Source organism: Nanorana parkeri, unplaced genomic scaffold (assembly GCF_000935625.1).
Source record: "Nanorana parkeri isolate BGI_ZX_2015 unplaced genomic scaffold, ASM93562v1 scaffold3369, whole genome shotgun sequence".
In the NCBI taxonomy this organism is placed as follows: domain Eukaryota; kingdom Metazoa; phylum Chordata; class Amphibia; order Anura; family Dicroglossidae; genus Nanorana; species Nanorana parkeri.
Window position 1 is genome coordinate 42540 of NW_017309637.1, and position 6444 is coordinate 48983.

Sequence of the window (6444 nt, forward strand, 5' to 3'; positions counted from 1 at the left end):
GATTATAATGTTACAGCTCCATAAATCTGCTCAATTGTCCTCACCAACCGGCCGGACTAGGAGAACGCTGAAGGGTGAGAGAGAGATTCACGCGGAATCTTTGTTGTTGGCAAAAGCAGCAGACGGCCAATCAGTTTGCTCACAATTGCATACATTGATGACCCCCCCCGTTCCCTTATTCATGATGAACTGACTGCTGCTGATCAGATAACCAATGGTTTGTGGACACCTGACCGTCAGACCTACCGCTATGTGGCTACAAGTATGTAGACACCGTCCAAGTTGAGTTCAGGGGTCTCCAGTGACGGACTCTGGTAATTCTACATCATGCAAAGACATTGTAGACAATTGTCCTCTTCCAGCCTTGTGGTCACAGTTTGGTGAAGACCCTTTTCTGTTCCACCATGACTGTCCCCGGTGTACAAAGCCAGCTCCATAAAGACATGGTGTCACCAATTTGGTGAAGACCCTTTTCTGTCCCACCATGACTGTCCCCTGTGTACAAAGCCAGCACCATAAAGACATGGTGGGACCAGTTTGGTGAAGACCCTTTTCTGTTCCACCATGACTGTCCCCGGTGTACAAAGCCAGCTCCATAAAGACATGGTGTCACCAATTTGGTGAAGACCCTTTTCTGTCCCACCATGACTGTCCCCTGTGTACAAAGCCAGCACCATAAAGACATGGTGGGACCAGTTTGGTGAAGACCCTTTTCTGTTCCACCATGACTGTCCCCGGTGTACAAAGCCAGCTCCATAAAGACATGGTGTCACCAATTTGGTGAAGACCCTTTTCTGTCCCACCATGACTGTCCCGTGTGTACACAGCCAGCTCCATACAGACATGTTGTGACCAGTTTGGTGGAGGAACTCGAGTGTCCTGCACAGAGCCCTGACCTCAACCCTACTGCTCACCTTTGGGATGAATTGGAACGCCGATTGTGAGCCGGGTCTTCTCATCCAACACCAGTACCTGACCTCACAAATGGGACAAATTCCCACAGACACCCTCCGAAATGTTCTGCAAAGCTCTCCCAGAAGAGTGGAGGATGTAATAGCCACGAAGGGGGGTCAACTCCATATCAATGGCCATGGTTTAGGAATGGGAGGTCCAACAAGTTCAGATTGCTGTGATGGTCAGGTGTCCACAAACCTTTGGCTGTATAATGTAGATCAGGGGTGGCCAAAATGCAGCCCTCCAGCTGTGGTGAAACTACAAATCCCATGATGCATCTCTCTCCGGGAGTCATGTCTGCGGCCGTGAGAATCTTGCAATGCCTCATGGGATTTTCAGTTCCACCCACAGCTGGAGGGCCTGGAGTTTGGCCACCCCTGATGTAGATGAACGATTCTCATTAATAGGAGACCAGCATACAAAGTGGAAGGAACCAGTCATAATAATAAATTGAAGTTTTGGGGTACTTTGTGGAGAATCGTCCTTTCTCTACTCATGGACAGCCCAACGCTTATGTCCTCCAGCAGCAAAGGCTGTAAAACGGGGCCACCAGTCAAAACCGTTTAGGACGGTGACAGATTTTGATTGCCGTCTCCGTCCCCATAATGAAGATTTCCTCTTTCCGATCCAGTCCCCGGGCAGGAAGTGAAGGGAGATCTTTACATGAGCACAGACAGTAACGCAAACCTGATAGAGATCCGCCCCCCGTACCTGCTCTCGGCAAAGGTTTCCGGCTAGAGGTCCACTTCAATTTGTAACAACCCCACTGCCAAAATAAACCTCCGAAAAGAACAAGTCTGGACTGCTAGAACTCCAAATGTTGTGCCAGAATAAGTCAAACTTTGTTTCCCTTCTGGAGAACATCAGAAGGACACACATTGCACACGTTCTTATGTCTAAAACAATGAAAGGTCCCCTAAACACCCCCATCCATCCGTCTAGGAATGGACCAAGCGACCCGGGAACTCACTCACGAGTCCTATGATGGGGTGACCATCGCATATATTGCATACGTATAAAGAACGATGCGCGCCGTGAAAAGCAAAGTGTATATATGACTGAAGGTCATATATGTATGCATGACTGAAGGTCAAATGATAATATATTGCAGCATACAGTGAACGCCCCGAGTCTGCAACCGGAAGAGGATGCCCCTCCCCCAAGGTTAGCTCCGCAGATAGACCTCAATACAGCAGTTTTGTCTCCTCGCGTATCGCGGCTCCACCCGCTTCGTCAGGTCAAGTTGGTGGTCCATAGAGCGGCTATAGAAAGCCCAGTTCTTTTTTTTTTTTTTAAGCTCTTAGAACGTGAATCAATAACAAACCCCTGTGAACCAAAATAAAATGAACCGTGAAATCACAGCACACAAAAATGTGCACAAGGGTGCAAGGTCCTTCAATAAAGGGACCTCGATTCCCGACCCCCCCGGGGCGCAAGGCTCCTGACATGGGTTGAGTCTGTTGGTCCACCAACCCAAAGGCCGGTGGACCCCGATCCTTTGCGGACCTGCCGGAACAGGTCCCACACAGTACTAGGTGGGGGGCTCTCCCGAAGAGAGACCCCCTGGGTGGGAGGAGACAGAGAACCCTATATTAGGGCAGAGAATCTCCTCCCCACATCGGGAAAAGGCCCCCGAAGGAACCTGCACCTTCCGCAATCTGTGGGTCAAATTTCAATCAAAAAGTGCCAGTGGCAATAAATAAAGAGTGCCAGTGCACCACTCTGACAGGCCTTAGGGGCCGGAGTGCAAAAATATTGCCCGGACTAGCCGTAAGGTCTGTCTTGGAGGCGAAGGTGCAGAAAATTGCAATATGGTGTCGTGTCCAAGTGCACAGTGAATCAGTGTTGGGGTCCCACACCCTAGTGGTTTTCTGATGAACCCCACGGGGGTACAACACCACGGGCTTCTGCCGCCCCCAACCCTCCAGCCAGACCAAGCTTCGCATCCCTTCAGTCAGAAAGCCTGTACCGGGCTGTTCCCCTCTCACAGGAAGCAACCCAGCACGCTCTTTCACTCCAGCGAGTACTAAGTAACCATCCCAAGCAAGGACGGTTCTTTTCCCCACCGGAAAACTGATAAGAACCGATACTACACGTGATCTTAGCCAAAAGGCCGAGAAGCTATAGAAAGCCCAATACCCCACGTGCGTCCGATCCCCCAAACCATTGTAGTAAACCGATTGTCCACCAACCTACCGCTCCCGATGAAGCGGCTCCATACTCCTGGAGCCACAATTGCTGAAGACCATCTGCGGAAGGAACCAGGGGAGGCGCCATCTTAAGGTCACAAGTTACTATCTGTAGACCTGGGGATGCTCGGTAGACACATAACGCAGTACCTGGATGCAGGAGGCTTTTATGGTGGAGCCCCCCTTTTTTCTACATTTCAGTGTTTTGACCAGGGGCGTAACTAATAATCATGGGGGCCACCATAGCAAAACTTTGGGGCTCCCCAGCTAACTTTCTCCGTAGAGGCTGGCAGATCCTGAGCTCCGACTTCAGCACTCCTGTACTGGAAGCCTCACAGTTTAGTTTTCCTATTCGGCTCCATTAATGGGGCCCCCTCCTACCCCCGGGCCCCATTGCGGCTGCATGGCCTGCTATAGCTGTTACGCCACTGGTTTTTACCTTTAGTCATACACGTTATCACATTTATTATACACAATTTGCATCGTTCTTTATACTTTGGCTATTTATATATATATAATGCGTCTTTTATTTATTGTACGCAACGCGAGCCGGGTCACCCCAGCGTTCGGCTCAATTCAACGACCCCGTTCGTCTGGTTCATGGACTAATGGATGAGGGTGGTTGGGGGGGGAAGTTTTCACGCGTCAGTCATGGAGTTTCACGTGTGCGACGCATGTAGTTACGTTACCAGGTTTGACTTTCTGCGCGATATCTGGGATCACTGTTATTTGAGGGTCATTTTTGGGAAGTGGTTGTATAGTTTGCCGCTCTTCTCTCTGCAAGTGGTTCCTTCCAGTGTTGTCTGAACCCGATCTCAGTTGTGCAAGAGTAGGGGGGAGCTGTACAGGGGGAGCCGCCCTCATCCCTATTCAGTACCGAGTAGGGGTGGGCAGCGCCTTCCATCACAAGCCGTCTGTCTCAGCACAACCGACTTCAATGGATAAAAATATACCCACACCTCCACGCTGCCGCAGACTGACCCTGCTCTCCCTACCATCAGGTAAGAGCCCCCTACTGCCGAGGTAGCCGGGACCCCTGGACTCCTCCAGCCTCCCTGTACCTCTCCTATGCTGCCAGACCAATGTCCACAACCTGGGCTCAGCATTCCTAGGCATCACACCTTGCCACTGCTGTACACCAGGGGGGGGGTCACCATCTGGCGCCTACTCACGCGCAGGAGGATGGTTGCCTTCCCTGAGTGATGGAAGGGAACCTTGGCCAAGAATCGGATGGGGGTCCGATAGGGAAGCCCTGTATGCGCTGCAGCAGGTAATCCTGGAGTAGGTCCCGACGCATAGCAGGGTAGGCTCAGCCCTAAGGCAAACAAACATGAGCCCTGAAAACAACAAACATTACGATGTCCCTGTGTAGCCGGCAGAAACACAAAAAAAACTGACTTGGGATGGAAGGAGGAGTCTATTTATTTAATGTGGTTGATGTGTTTCCTGTTGCAGGCAGGCGGAGCCTGATCTCATGGGCTGTCCTGAAAAATGACTGGGGAAATATATATATATATATATGGCATATTGGCAGCTCATAGTCCTCAGACGTGGTGGCTGCATTAGTTTTCATTTCTGCCCCAGAACGCAGTGAGCTGGTCGGGACACGATCCATTCGGTGCCGGAACACACTGGGCTGGTGTGAACATCTGATATAGCTTATGTGGAGACAGACAGGCTGGTGGAGATGCAATGCTATGGAATGCCATTCAGTTCCAGAACCATCTAAGGCAGGGGTAGCCAAACTCCGGCCCTCCAGCTGTGGGTGAAGCTACAAATCCCATGATGCATCTCTCTCTCGGGAGTCATGCCTATGGCTGTGATAATCTTGTAATGCCTCATGGGATTTGTAGTCCCACCACAGCTGGAGGGCCGGAGTTTGGGCTACCCTTGATCTAGGGCACCACCTTCCTATACAACCGGTCCACGACGGCACAGCCGATAAGGACTCAGACTTCAAAAAGGCCCTGAACACTCCTGTGCAGGTTAGGATGTTGAAGGCTGAACTCAGAAAGTGAAGATTTGTCCTCCTGAAGTGAACATCTAGAAATGTTAATTGTGTGCAAAGCATATCCTCAAAAATTCTCCCTTTGTCTTCAACCTCTCCCGAAAAATAGCTGTGCACGTCTTGTGTCTAGAGCCTCTGATATCCTGAACCTAAGGCACTGCTGCCCCCTGACTGCTCGTCATCAGATTTGGTGATGTCTGTACTGATCTGCTCACTGTTCTCCTTGCTGGAGAGGAAGCTGTACCCGGGGACCTGCAGTGTAAGGCTCTCCCTGCTTCCTCCACCTCTCTCATTACTCCTCCAGTCAACCATTTCCCCTTGCTGGACAGGAAGCTGTACCCGGGGACCTGCAGTGTAAGGCTCTCCCTGCTTCCTCCACCTCTCTCATTACTCCTCCAGTCAACCATTTCCCCTTGCTGGACAGGAAGCTGTACCTGGGGACCTGCAGTGTAAGGATCTCCCTGCTTCCTCCACCTCTCTCATTACTCCTCCAGTCAACCATTTCCCCTTGCTGGACAGGAAGCTGTACCTGCAGTGCAAGGATCTCCCTGCTTCCTCCACCTCTCTCATTACTCCTCCAGTCAACCATTTCCCCTTGCTGGACAGGAAGCTGTACCCGGGGACCTGCAGTGCAAGGATCTCCCTGCATCAATCATTGTGTGGATGTGGTGGTGGTCGTCGTCGTCCTCTGCTGCTGCTTCATCATCATCACAACCCAACTAATCATAAGATAAGGGGGGGTGGGGTCAGCTCTGACACAAGGAAGCCAAGCCCTGCCTCTACCAAGATGGCCACCCCCATACAGAGACACAACGCAGAACAAGGCATGGCCAGTAACAAGGAAAAGATGAGCTGCAGGGAGACCAGAGGCAATACTGGGGACTGGTCCTTCGTGTCTCATATGGGGGACCAGAGCTTCCGATACAAACATTTCACTCCAACATGAACATGCAAATAAAACCTCACATCCCCCACTCCCCCAAATTTATTACATACACCAGTACTTGACAAAAATACTTATACCTTCAATCGTTCCAATGATGACTCATGGCATTAAGCTCCACCCCCTTCCACAGCCAAATATAAGCTTGTTAACCCACAATTTGTACCTTTAGGCCCCTCCTCCCCTGAGTACTCGCTTAATTGAGCTCCACCCCCCCTTCCATTGTATGCTAGCCCAAAAAAAAAAAGGTGAAAATACAGCAAAATGCTAAAAAACAGAATATTTGGAAGCCGCTACTTTCAGACAAGAATTTCTATAGAACATTTTATTTGTTTTTACTTTTTCTTCTT